General features: G+C 40.1%; 1 pseudogene; it reads left to right on the top strand.

The window, feature by feature from the left end:
• Positions 1-1885: 1885 nt before the first annotated feature.
• LOC131280482 (protoheme IX farnesyltransferase, mitochondrial pseudogene) lies at positions 1886-9329 on the top strand (annotated as a pseudogene).
• Positions 9330-14672: the final 5343 nt, after the last annotated feature.

The following is a 14672-nucleotide window of genomic DNA, read 5'->3' as shown; positions in this document are numbered from 1 at the left end:
TATAAAATAATGAACAGGTTAGATGTGGAATCTTGGTCTTTGAAGACTATTAAAATAACAAGATTTACCATTTCTGGATGATTTCCTCTGCCTGAGAGCAAGGGATCTTGACCCATTCATCAGAGGCCTTTTTAATCTCTAAACCTTCCTCCATCTAACAGGAGAGTGCCAACTGGTAAATTTCATACATACAGGTTCTGATCTCTTCATTTAAGCAATCTCTACCTCCCTCAACTTTATAGCTGTGTCCTTTTCCACCAAACTCTACGCCACACTGGAAACCAGTCCTTGCACACTTCTTTAAATACTGAAAATACTGCATGACTATCTAATGGTCATTTCAATAAGGAATTCTAATAACCTTCAATTGAACTTTCAAATAATTATGGGCAGTGTACCCAGGCTGTGCATCTTTTACCTGTTATTTTTAGTTGGGTTTTATTACCAGAAAATACGTTATTGTCTGTTAAAAAGTTTCATCAGGGATGTGGAAGGAATAGGTAAAGTCTAAAAAGAGATGTGCTGCTGTGTCAATTAAGGAAACCCATTTTTGTTTTTGTTTTTGTTTTTGTTTTTGTTTTTGTTTTTGTTTTTGTTTTATGAGCTTCTGTAATGCTGTCTTAGCTTCCTAGGGTGCTTAAGCAAATATCATGAAGTGGGTTGGCGTAATCAATGGGAATTTATAAGCTTACAGTTTTGAAGCTAAAAGAAAGTCCAAATCAAGGATCGATCATGGCAATGCTTTTTCCCCAAAGACTGGTATTTTGGGGCTGACTGCTGGTAATCCTTGGCTCCTCTGTCACATGGCAAAGTACACAAGGTACATGATGGCATCTCCTGGTCTTCACCTTCTCTTCCAGGTTCAATTAATGTTTAGTCTCTTGCTTCCTGTGCCTCTGTCTCTGTGTCTCTGTCTCTGTCTCTCTCTCTCTCTCTGTCTCTCTCTCTCTCTGTCTGTCTCTCTCTCTTTCTCTCATTTCATTCTCTTGTAAAAGACTCCTGAAATAGGATAAAGATGCATCCTGACTGAGGTGGGACACACCTTGACTGACGTAACCTCATGAAAAGGCTCTACTTACAAGGAGTTTACAGCCACGGGAATGGATTAAATGTAAGAACATATTTTTCTGGGGTACATACAACTTCAAACCACAAATGCCAACTCACCTCTGTGTTATATTTAGTGGCCCAACCACCTATTGGAAGATTTAGTACAACATTTCTGATCAACTCCCTTCTGCCCCATTTCCTTAACTGTAAAGCAAAGGCAATATCTGCCCAGGCTTCCTCACCGAGTGGTTGGCTCCACTCATGGAATGGCTGGCTCCCATGGTAAGAAGGACAGTGAACTCCATATCTGTGTACACTGGTCCTGGAACAGAGCAAGAGTTTAATCAATTTTTAAATGAATCATTTATGTGAAAATGCTTAAGATATAAAGAGCTATAAAGTATAAATAAAAGTAAATTAAAGTGTGAGGTGGTAAATTGAAAATAAACTCACTGGTTTGATGGTCAGTGGGACAGTAGGCTAAGAACCCACTCTACCATACCCACCCCCACCAAAAATAATAAAATCTTTATGCCCAGATCGGGTTCATTTGTGTTCCATTCTTTGTGCTATAGGATTGCCGTCCCTTAAAATGCAAATACATTTACACTTTCAGCTGTAGGCTCTACGCACATAATGGCAATGTGCATTACTCCATTGAAACTTTCCTAAGGACTCTCGGAAAATGTCTTAACAGGATAGTGAGGGGCAGAGGAAGGCACCAGCCAATGGAGGAGAGGTCTCACTACCTCTTTTCTACCCCTTGTGGATTCTAAGAACTTCACCACTTTGCAATCTTGCCAAGGTTCATTATGATGCCCAAATTAGCAGAAACATGGACCACTCTGGAAGGGGAACAGCTATGGAGAGCAAGAGTGAGATGAACCTCACACTTTCACCAAATTCAAGTATTTGGATCATAAGGTATGTTGCACCTAAAGTAAAATTACATTTTCTAAACAAATTCTAAAAATTCCTTTAAAGCATTTACGTACCTTCCTTACCCACTCTTCACAATCTTCCCGGGAGTTATGTCACTTTCATGCTTGTGTAAGTGTGAAAATCAATATAAGTTTATTCAGTAAAGTCCTAAACCCCTTCTTTTAAAAGCAAAGATTGGATTTTTCTTTCAGAAGCAACTATTTTTACACCGTACAATACAAGTTCTGAAACTCAATTCTAACCATAAAATAAGGGGAAAAAATTATACCACTGACTTCTAAGATAGTGCTGTTTTTTTGTAGCAGCAATGAGAATAATATAGACATCTTGGTAAAACCTCAATCCTATTTTCTGATACTGTAGAAAAATGCCTTCCTCTAAAAACACATTACCCTGCAAATGGCCTTTGGAGAAACTGAAACATTGAAGAAATCCTTGCATTGTGACAAAGAACATTATCCATGGACAATTCTAATCAATTACAGAGACATAACAGTATCCAGATCATATAATATTCCACAGTGATGATCCTGGCTCCTGTCCATCTTGTGAAATGCCACAACTCATCAACATCGGTCCTGCTGCTGTTTGCAGCTCTCCAACCTAGAAAGATTTACTTTCAATTGATTGTTACTTTTCATGCTGAAAGTGGTAGTACATCTGCATCTTCCATTTCAGTTTTGTCATTTTGTTATCTTTGCCCACTGTGTTAATTATTTTTGGATGCTTCATCCTGTCCCCAAACAATATATTTGAAACCCTCATGAGGATGCATTGCATAAATATTGAATGTGTTAAAAACAGAGTCTGAGGTAATTCAGAATGCATTTAAGTAAATTGATTGGAATCAGCTTTTATTTAGGAAATCATCTAGGGACGATTTGATATATTTTAAATACTAACTGTTCATGGAGGTGCAATATGCATGTGCATTCCAAGAAATCCATGAATCAGCAATCAGAACAGAAATACATGCTTTAAAGTTAAAAGTGAATCAGAGAGAAGTTTGGTAACTTAATGTAATAAGATACCTGGGAAAATTCTTCAGAACGAAAAAACGTTTTAACAAAATCAGATAAAGATAGCGTTACAATGATGAAGTGTTAAAGTAAATTACATACATGTTTTATAGGTTTAGAAGACAAAAAAATGAGATCTGTTCTATAGCAAAGAGTGAGGGAAAGAGATGTGGCAACTGTAATTAAAAGTCAGATGTTTTGGATCAAAGAAAAACAATTACAAAATAAAAACACAACAAATGACACCCAGAATGTTTATTAAAAGATAGGACATAAAGTAAGGGGGAAATGGAAAGGAGAAATGAGTTTATATGGCTACGAGTTTCTAAAAAAGAGTCTGGAGGCTGGCAGAAGGTTTGCCCTCATGCACAACTGAGCAGAGTCAGAGAGACAGATAAAGCAGATACAACCCCCAGATATTGGTTCCTTTGAGGGCTAAAGAGACCCATGGGAGTTATGGTCATGGCCGATGGGGTTAACTACCAGGGCAGATGGCCCCTCTTTGGAAATGGTGTTTATGTGTGATGAATCTGGACTCAGATGGGATCTCCCTTCATAAGACTTTCATGCTAATGTGCTGGAGGTGCAGTTAATGTTGGGGTTTAAGATATATTTAGGGGATTTGAATCTCTGGACTGACAATGTGATAGCCAGATCCTGAGCCTCAACAGACTCCAGCACCTACAATCTGATTTATTGGACTTACCACACTCAGCTAAGATGGAGTTGAAGAAGGACAACCACCACACCATGGAGCCTAGAGTGATTACAACTGAAAATGGGAGGATTGCATCCAGCATCCAGGTGGAATCTGACCCTTCTCTTGACATAGAGGTGCAATGGACACAACCAATCCAATGTCCACATAGAAGAGGTGGCATTGGATTGGGAAAAGTGGACATAATGGACAAAGTGTATGGGGAAAGGCAGGAAGAGATGAGAGGTGGAGGCGTCTTCGGGACATGGAGCTGCCCTGGATGGTGCTTCAGAGGTAATCACCGGACATTGTAAATCCTCACAGGGCCCACTTGATGGAATAGAGTAGAGTATGGGCCATGATGTGAACCAATGTATATGAGGTGCAGAGGTGCCCAAAGATGTACTTACCAAATCCAATGGATGTGTCATGATGATGGGAACGAGTGTTGTTGGGGGGGGGGAGAGGGGGGGTGGGGGGGTGGGGTTGAATGGGACCTCACATATATATTTTTAATGTAATATTATTACAAAGTCAATAAAAAATAAAAAAATTAAAAAAAAAAAAGATAGGACAATACACTATGCAGTCCAAATTCTATGTAGGCAAAACTCTATCCTTAAGCCAAAGCAAGTAGTACTAAGAGTTTTAATTATTTGTATTTTGCTTTCTTTTTTATTGTGAAATATTTCAAACCTATCAAAAATGCAGAAGCCTACCAAAAAAGTAACATTGGACATTGACGCATCCTCTCCCAACTTTACAGAATTCTAACATTTCCATACTGACTTTTTTTTTTTTAAATTTATTTCTCTCCCCCCTCCTCCACCATTGTCTGTTCTCTGTGTCTATTTTGCTGCGTCTTTTTTGTCTGCTTCTGTTGTTGTCAGCGGCATGGGAATCTGTGTTTCTTTTTGTTGCGTCATCTTGTGTCAGCTCTCCGTGTGTGCCGCGCCACTCCTGGGCAGGCTGCACTTTCTTTCATGCTGGGCGGCTCTCCTTAGGGGTACACTCCTTATGTGTGAGGCTCCCCTACACGGGGACACCCCTGCGTGGCACGGCACTCCTTGCGCGCATCAGCACTGCACATGGGCCAGCTCCACACGGGTCAAGGAGGCCCGGGGCTTGAACCGCGGGCCTCCCATGTGGTAGAGGGACGCCCTAACCACCGGGCCAAGTCCGCTGCCCTCCATACTGACTTTTTAAAAGAAAAATAGAGGCACAGTGGATGCCCTGGCACACCCTTCCCCAATCCTGTTCTCTCTTTCCATTCCAGAGTTAATTTTACCCTGGATTTGATTACCTTTCATATACATGTTTTTATACTCTTACTGCTGTTACTACATAATTTACTATGTGTTTTATACTATTTTTACATGTATCCAAAAAGAATGTATAGCAGTTGTGGTAGGCAGCCTCTAAGATGGCCCCCAAGGATCTTCGCCTCCTGTTGTTCGTGCCCTTGTGAAGTCCCCTCCCTTTGAGGGTGGGCTGGATTTATGGACTCACCTCTAATGAACAGAATATGGCAGAAACGATGGAGTGTCACTTTCAAGATTAGGGTATAAAAAAATATTGGAACTTCCATCTCTCACTCCCTTGGATTGCTCTCTTAAGGGAGAAGCCAGCTGCTATGTCAGGCTGTGTGGTGAGACTACCCTGTGGAGAGGCCAACAGCCATGCTAAGAAGCTTGAAAGGACCCTCATAAGAGACCCTGAGCCAAAAAGAGCCAGCTAGGCCACCAGGGGATCCCTGACCCACAGAAAGTGTGACATTATAAATGTTGATTGTTTAAAGCTGGTAAATTTTGGGGTATTTTGTTAGAAAATAATAATAACTTTAAAACTTTGTTCACTCAGTATTGTTTTGGGAATTTATCTGTGTTGCTCCACGCAGCTCTAGTTTACTTAATTGTATAAATATATCAGTTTTTACTCATTTTTAAGTTGATAGGCTTATAGATTTGTTTCCAGTATGTGATCCTAGAAATAACTGCTGCAATAAATATTTTGCCCACTCCTCCTTTAATTGCTTTCATTTTCATAAAATTATAGCTCACTAATAATCTTCAAGTTCAGATTTTAGTTCAGGGATCAAAAGAAATGTGCACAAGGAATTTTTGATTTGCTTAGACTAGTATGACATATTTGTGCTTTTAAGGCAAGATTTGGGAAAAAAAAAAAAAAAGGCAAGATTTGATCTACCAAAGTGAAACCATGGATTTATCCACAAAAACACGTCTAGGGAGGTGATGCTGAAACTGTAGCATAAAGGCAGCCATAGAATCATATTGCACACCAAGGCTAAGGCGTGCAGGCAGCAATTTCTCATGATTCCCTGACTATAGTAGTGGAGTCAGTTAGCATATTTGTCCTTTTCTGCTGTTCTAAGCTTAGCGTTAACAGCAGAATTTCAAAATAGATGCTTCTTTTGAGACCCAGTGGGAAATTTCCTCGTAGATGGATTCTCTGGGAGTCACCTAAAGAAAAATCAAGAAGCAGAATCCCACTTTCACTGCTCTGCTAAGTCAGGATGCAATGGGCTCTGACCACAGGTTGAAGCTGCTGGACTCCTAACTAAAGGAATTCAACTAACGTTGAAAACCTCCTAAGAAATAGGAATATGTCCTGCCAATAGCTATCCTGGCGAAATGCAGCTCGTTAAAATGTCATCATGAATTAACAAGCGTGACTGCATGCTTCATGCTGTGGCAAAGGACTTAAAAGTTCTCTTCTATTTTTTATTAATAGCCTTTTGAAGCTGACATTAAAAAATTATTTCTCCCATACAATGTTTTTGGTAAGATGATATCACTTTTTTGGGTAGGCTTGGTTATTGCATTAAACTTGTTTATTTAAATTTCCATGTTTACGATCACATTTCTGATAGGAAAAATGAATCAAGGGAACTATTACATCCTAGTTTGGGCAACAGCTATACTTGCAAACTACCCCCCACACCACCAACAACCTCCCCATGAAGATATAAATGCGCCAAGCAAAGAAAAGCCAGCTTTGATGAAAGATGCAAAAGAGTAATGGCCCATGATGCCTTGAATGGCTGTCAATCTGGTATATTTATTTAAAGGGACATCTGACTTTTCAAAGCACCTGACTATTTCACCACGATTTAAAATTTATTTTTTGTAGAGTGGGTATAGCAATCCATATCTCACTCAGACTATATATATATTTTATCTCATGTATATATCATACTGTGCATCAACTTCATACATACTAAGCACTACATTCAACTAAAATTGAACTGTGCAGATGCTTTAGAACTGAAGAGGCAAATAGAGATTTTTAAAAATTGGCCGTATCCCCATGCGCAAGGAGTGCGCCCCATAAAGAGAGCCACCCAGCGCGAAAGAAAGTTCAGCCTGCCCAGGAATGGCACCTCCCACATGGAGAGCTGACACAGCAAGATGATGCAACAAAAAGAAACAGATTCCTGTGCTGCTGACAACAGAAGTGGACAAAGAAAATGCAGCAAAATAGACACAGAGAACAGACCACTGGGGCGGAGGGGGAGAAGGGGAGAGAAATAAATAACCTTTAAAAAAAAAAAAATTGACCGTAGACCATTCATCCCTTCTACGAGGCTTAATGCTGCCTCCTTCCTTGAGCCTTCCCTGATTTATTTTGTTTTTTCCTTAAATTTTTATTTTTAAATAATTTCCAATTTACAGGACAGATGCAAAAATAATACAATAGAGTGAACTCCAACATACTTACCCCCCAGATACCCAGATCCACCAATTTTAACATGTTGTCCTATTTGCTATATCATTCTATCTATCCATCTATCAATCCATCTCTCTATCTCTCTATATATTTATCATCTATATATCTATTTATCTTTGTATTTTCTAAACATTTGAGAATATGTTGTATACATCATTCTCTTTGAACACAGTACTTTGTTACATTTCCTAAGAACAAGTATAATTATAAACCACCATAAGTGCAATTATCAAGTTCAATAATTTTAACATTAATACAAAGCACACAATCAATATTCCAGTTTTTTTCATATGTCCTTTCGGGCCTTTTCTCCACTATTCCTGCCCTGATTTCTTCACCCCGAGAGACCCTCTTCCCTCGGGATACTAGTTCAGCTTTCATCCTCCCCTGCATTGCATGTAACTTGTACACAAGAGGAACACAGCAAATATCCATAGGAAAATAAAAATGTGAACTGCTATATGTAAGGGTTAAAACAGAACAATCAAACTAATGGAGGAAAATTAAGTTAATAAAGATTTCTTGAGCACCCACTATGCTCACTGTCCCATCTACTCTTAAAAGGGCCTGTTGAGGCATCTCCAGTGAAGGTCAACAGAACAAAGTGAGGTTACTGAATATCCTTCCTGCTTTGCAGGTCATTAGGCAGACAAATGCCTTCCTGTGGTGGGAAAGATGACATGAAGGAGAGCAAAGAACAGAAGAACCTAGCAATTGAAGGTATTCTTCAGGCAGTGGGTTTATAGTAAAACCTGGACCCTGACTCCTGGCAGACCCTTCTGGAGGCTATTTTCAGCCTCCACCCCAGACTGCCATTCATTTAACATATTACTTACTTACTAAATGTACATTGTCTAAAAAACTCCGTGCTCTCCATAGAAGAATTCTGGAAGGATAAACAAGAAATTTATGAGTGCTGGCTTTTTAGGGGAAGACTGCAGGGAGAGACTTCATGTTTAATGTTTCGTACTGTTTGATTTTTGTTGTTGTTTTTGCCTTGGACTTTACATAGTATTTTCCAATTGAAAATAGTTGGTTTAAAATGTTTGATAAAAGGAAAAAAACTCTCAAAATCAAAACCTCCTTCAAACAAACAAAGCAAAATAAAAAGATTGCCCTTGGGGGGCACAGGACGTGGTGTGGAGAAGGAAGATGATGGAGCCAAGCAGCCAGTAAGAGAAGACACAGGGATCTGGGAAGCAACCGGACTCGTGCATTATGGCCGCATCACCCACACTTTGTCCTCGTGCCTCCTGACAAGTTGGGTAGGAGGATATGTCTTATATCTAGAAAGAAGAGTTGGGCAGGAAACCTGTCACAAGTTTATGCATCTTTTTAGAAATATCAATAAGCAGTGCATAACATTTCAGCACTTTAAAAACTTCCTTGGGCACATGTATGTCACACAACTCAACAGAAGCCTCAACCAGGAAGATAAACCTAAACCAGAACCTGTGGTATCTCTTTTCTTTGAAAAAGCATCTTTGGGCCAAGCCAAAGCAGAAATATATGAGATGAGACCTCTTTCATCTGTGGCTTTTCTTTGTCCAGAAAACCAAAAGAAAAGGTAGAAATAGAATCTGCCTCAATAACTGAAGGTCAATGGAAGTAGGAAAAGAGACAAAAGATGAAAAGCGATGGAAAGAGATGAAGCTGCAGGCGGACAGGGAATTTTGGCTGGACTATCCAAAATCAAGCTCATAGCTCTAGTCGTGAGCACCGTGTCAGCCGGATTTGCATTGGTTCCAGGAACTTTTGATTTGCCCTATTTCCTGTTTACTTTTGTTAGAACAGGCCTTGCCCCCTGTGCTGCCAACACCATCAATCAGCTAATTTGGATTGTGTTTCTACCATTTGCAATGACAAGAGCCTGAGCAATACAACAGATCACAGGATTGCTGGAGGGCAAGAAATATGAAGAAGTATAGGATAGGTTGGGATGGTGAGGTAATGAACCCAATTTTTTTTTTTAAGTTTAAAATGGGAAGAGTTCCAAAAGATTGGTGGATTTTTCCAGGAAAAGAGACTAAAAAAAACCTCCTTTGAAAATTTAACCTAGACAGGGAACAAGTTGTTTGTTGGAGGCAAAAACCAGGTGTTTTTCCTTTTATATAATACATTGCTCTAATGTTTGAAATTTTTAAATGTTCATGTTTGTATTGATGTTGAAAGCATAAACCTATATGAGGCTGACTTAAACGGGAAAGGGCAGACGTGGAGCCTTGGCGGTAACTTAATCCCTGGACTCAATGTTGGGTCTCTCCCTCACTCCCACTGCATCCCATTCCACAGTCACAGGCAACCTGAGAGAAAAGCAAACGTGTTCATTTGTAAAATCCCAGGGAAAGACTCAATTGACCCTGTTTGAATCAGATACCCATTCTTTGAAACCAATCACCGCATCCAGGAATGGGGTAAGTTACTGAGTTATATGACCACCTCTGAGAGCCAATGAACAGAGCCTTCTTCTAGAAAAGGTAGGTAAAGCACAAATATGGCCCTTGGGAGAATCAGTGTGACCAGGGCAGCTGTCCAAATTGTGTTCACAAAAACATTTTACTTTTGATTTTATTCAAAGCAGGGAGGGCATATGAAAAGGAGAGCAGAACAATGTGTGTGTGTGTTTTTAATCAGAACAATTGTAGGTTTCTAGTAATATCATGCAAAAGGTAAGAGTCCTCATATTACTCCCATCCGCCCGATCATTTTCCCCATTGTTAACATTTTGCATTTGTATGGTAGCTTTTTCACAAATGATGGAGCAATATTATTATACGTTTACTGTTGATTATTAGGTTTTACTCTTTGTGTTATACTGGTCTATGTCATTGTTTTTTTTTTTTTCATTTTAACTCTAGCAACATATATACAAACTAGAACTTCATGTTTTATCCACTTTCAATTGTACAGTTCTGTGGAGTTACTTACATTCCAATAAAATATAATATTCTAAGGATTGAAAAAAAAAAAGATTACACTTTTTGTGTCCTTTACAAACTGGTTACTGGGAGACTGGGAACCTGTGGCGAGTTAAGGAAAGAGCTTTTACTTTGTGCTGAGAACATCTTTGGGGAAATGAGGGTCATTTTCCACTCACAGGGAGATACAGATTTCGGAAGCATTTGCAGGTATGTGGAAACGCACAGCCAGGGCCCAAGCCCTCAAGACTTCTAGAAAGCATCACGTACCTAGAAGTACACAAGGGTCGATGCAGTGTTGTACTTAGGGAGAAAAGCTTAAGATTTTCTGGAAAAGAGGTTTATATTGCTTTCTGTATTTCAGAAAGTCTCAAGGTGATGTCCTTCTTTCATCCTGTATTATAGCTTCTGAGATTTACAGGCCCTTAGGGACACCAGCCAGGTCTCAGTGCCTGTGGCCTTTCTCCTCAAATTCAAGGTCTGATGTTTTGCCTCACTCCTTTTAGGTCTCTCACGCTGCCTGCCCCTCCCAGCCTCTGCTCAATTGTCTCGGCCCTCAGCCTCTGCTTGGCTATTGACCTCTTGTACTTCCTCAAGTCACAGCCCAGGGCCATCTCCTCCGGCTGGCTAAGCACCACTCCCTGCTTCCCCCCTATTCCATGTACACCTCCAACACTACTCCTGTGTCTGTCTGTGGATAGTAGTCCCGTGGAGAGTGGCCCTCTCTAGGGCAAGTCCCCTGCCTTCTTCACCTTTTGCACCCAAGGCCTCCCACAGTGTCTGACACACAGTCACTCAGTACTGCTTCCTGTGCTGAACGGCCTTCATAGAACCATTGAGGCAGCACCATCAAGGACAGGCCCATCATTTCCAACTACCCCCAAATCGAGAGCCAAGGCCCAGAATCAAAGCAGCCTCGTGGTGGGACTGGAAAGGAGAGGCATCATGACAAGGAGAAACCAGAGCATCTGGTCTGTTTCTAGCACGTCTGTAACTATTGCTCCCCTCCCCTTGAAAACCCTGTGGCATAAAAGAGCCCGGAACAATGAAGGAGGCTTTAGGAATGCATCGGGCCTGGATTATCAAGCTGCACCATCTGGGGTATCTCCACCCCCATTATCTCACACTTGTCTGTATGTACATCTGCCTTGATTGTGTTCGATTACAAGTTTCTTTGGGGCTGACATACAGTGTCCTCTGGGACCTGAATAAATGATCATTGAATTGAAACCAAAAAAACAGAGACAGAACAAATGGGGAGATGTGAAAAAAGGCTCCAGAAGAAGTAGGTGGTCTAATTCTCCACTCATTTATTTAAAAACCTAAATAACGTGTTTAAAGAACTAATGATTTTAAAGAAATTAAAAATATGGGAAGCGGTCTTGGCCCAATGGGTCAGGGCGTCCGTCTACCACATGGAAGGTCCGCGGTTCTAACCCTGGGCCTCCCTGACCCATGTGGAGCTGGCCCATGCGCAGTGCTGATGCGCGTAAGGAGTGCCGTGCCACGCAGGGGTGTCCCCCGCATAGGGGAGCCCCACGTGCAAGGAGTGCGCCCCATAAGGAGAGCCGCCCAGCGCTAAAGAAAGTGCAGCCTACCCAAGAATGGTGCCGCACACACGGAGAGCTGACACAACAAGATGATGCAACAAAAAAAGAAACACAGATTCCTGTGCTGCTGACAACAAAAGAAGCGGACAAAGAACACACAGCGAATAGACACAGAGAACAGACAACTGGGGTGGGGGGAAGGAGAGAGAAATAAATAAATCTTTAAAAAATAAAGAAATTAAAAAGGAAAGTGGGAATTAAAAGCCCTGTTTTCCTAATTAAAGAAAATTTTCTCTTGTTCATCCACAAATTATAAAACTACTTATATTAGCATACTATTTAATTAACAAATTATAGCCCGTTCTCCACAGTGAAATTATAAAGAAAAAGTTCACCTAATAAAAGAGATTATCCATATATCTTTTGATGGATGCTTGGGGTGCTTCCATCTTTCAGCAAATGTGAATAATTGGTTTGCAACATCAGTATGTAAATCTCTGTTCATATCCCTTCTTTCAGTTTTTCTTAGTACATACCTAGAAGCAGGATTGCCAGATCATATGGCAATTCTATACTTAGCTTCCTGAGGAACCGCCATTTGTCTTCCAAAGCAGCTGCACCATTGTATACCAGCAGTGGATGAGTGTTCCTATGTCTCCACATCCTTCCCAAAACTTGTAATTTTCTGGGCTTTTTTTTTCAGATAGTAGTCATTCTAAGAGTTGTGAAATGGTATCTCGTTGTTGTTCTGCTTTCCCTAATAACTAGTGATGTTGAGCATCTTTTCATATGCTTTGTAACCATTTGTATTTCATCTTTGGAAAAGTGTCTGTTTGAGTTTTTTGCCCATTTTTCTGTTGAGCTGTTTGTCTTTTTATTGTTAATTTGTAGGATTTCTTTACATATTCTGAATAGTATACCTTCTTGTATATGTAGTTTCCAAATATTTTCTTCATCGAGTTGGTTGTCTTTTCCCTTTCATGACAAAGTCCTTTGAGGCACACAGGATTTTAATTTTGAGGCAGTACCGTGCGTCTATTTTGCCTTTCGTTGCTGCACTTTGGGTATAAAGTCTAAGAAGCCATTGCCTACCATGAAATCCTGAAAATGCACCCCTCATTTTTTCCCAAGAATTTTATAGTCCTATTTAAGTCTTTGATCCATTTTGAGTTAATTTTTGTATATGGTGTGAGATAGTGATCCTCATTCATTATTTTGCACATGAATATCCAGCTCTCCCAGCACCACTTGTTGAAAAGACTATTCTTTCCCAGTTGAGTGAACTTTCAGCCTTGCTGGATATCAATTGGCCATAGATGTGAGGGCTGTTGTCTTAACTCTCAATTTGATTCCATTGGCCAATATATCTATCCTTGTGGCAGTACCATGCTCTTTTGACTACTGTAGCTTTGTAATATGCTTTAAAGTCTGGAAGTCTAAGTCCTCCAACTTCATTCTTCTCTTTCAAGATGTTTTTGGCTATCCTGGGCCCCTTACTGTTCCAAATAAATTTGATATTTGGCTTATCAATTTCTGTAAAGTAGGATGTTAGAATTTTTTTTTTAAGGTGTCTGATGCTTTTTTTTAAAGACTTTTATTTTTATTTATTTTTTATTAATTTTTCTCCCCTTCCCTACCCTCCCCACCCCAGTTGTCTGCTCTCTGTGTCCATTCACTGTGTGTGCTACTGTGTACACTTGTATTCTTGTCAGCAGCACCCAGAATCTGTGTTGTGTTTTGTTGTTTCATCTTGCTACGTCAGCTCTCCATGTGTGTGGTGCCATTCCTGGGCAGGCTGCACTTTCTTTTGCGCTAGGCAGCTCTCCTTACGGGGTGCACTCCTTGTGTGGGGGGCTCCCCTACATGGGGGACACCCCTGTGTGGCACGGCACTCCTTGTGTACATCAGCACTGCGCGTGGGCCAGCTCATCACATGGGTTAGGAGGCCCTGAGTTTGACCCTCGGACCTCCCATGTGGTAGGCAGACGCCCTATCCATTGGGCCAACTCCACTTCCCCAGGATGTTAGAATTTTGATTGGGATATAAACATACAATGGAATATTACTCAGCTGTAAAAAAGGAATGAAATCCTGATGCATGTGACAACATGGATGAACCTTGAGGACATTATGTTGAATGAAATAAGCCAGACACAAAAGGACAAGTATTGTATGATTTTACTGTTATGAACTAATTATAATAGGCAAATTTATGGATTAGAGTCTAAAATATAGGTTACCAGGAGATAGATTGGGGTTAGGGAAGTTGATGCTTAACTTCTATAGATTTTCTATATAGGCTGATGGTAAAGGTTTGGAAATAGGTAGTAGAGATAGTAGCACATTATTCTAAGTGCAATCAACAGTACTGAACTGTATAGGTGAACGGGGTTAAAGGGGAAGCTTAAGTATGTATATGTTGCTAGAATAAAAATTGAAAGGTAAAACATAGGACTGTAACAACACAGTGAACCCTATTGTAGGTGAAAGTCTATAGTTCACAGTTAAAGTATAAGAATTTTCTGTCATGAATTATAACCGATGTATGACACTAATAAAAGGTGCTAATAATAGGGTGACAGATGGGAAAATACATCTAGTGTAAACTATGGATGATAGTTAATAGTACTATTTTAATAATCTTTCCTCAATTGTAACAAATGTAACTACTGTTAAAAATAGTAAAATTATTTTTAAAAGTACTATCATCAATTGTAACAAATGTTCCACACCAATGCCAGGTGTTGGT

Source organism: Dasypus novemcinctus, chromosome 11 (assembly GCF_030445035.2).
Source record: "Dasypus novemcinctus isolate mDasNov1 chromosome 11, mDasNov1.1.hap2, whole genome shotgun sequence".
In the NCBI taxonomy this organism is placed as follows: Eukaryota; Metazoa; Chordata; class Mammalia; order Cingulata; family Dasypodidae; genus Dasypus; species Dasypus novemcinctus.
This window is presented reverse-complemented; position numbering and strand designations above follow the sequence as displayed.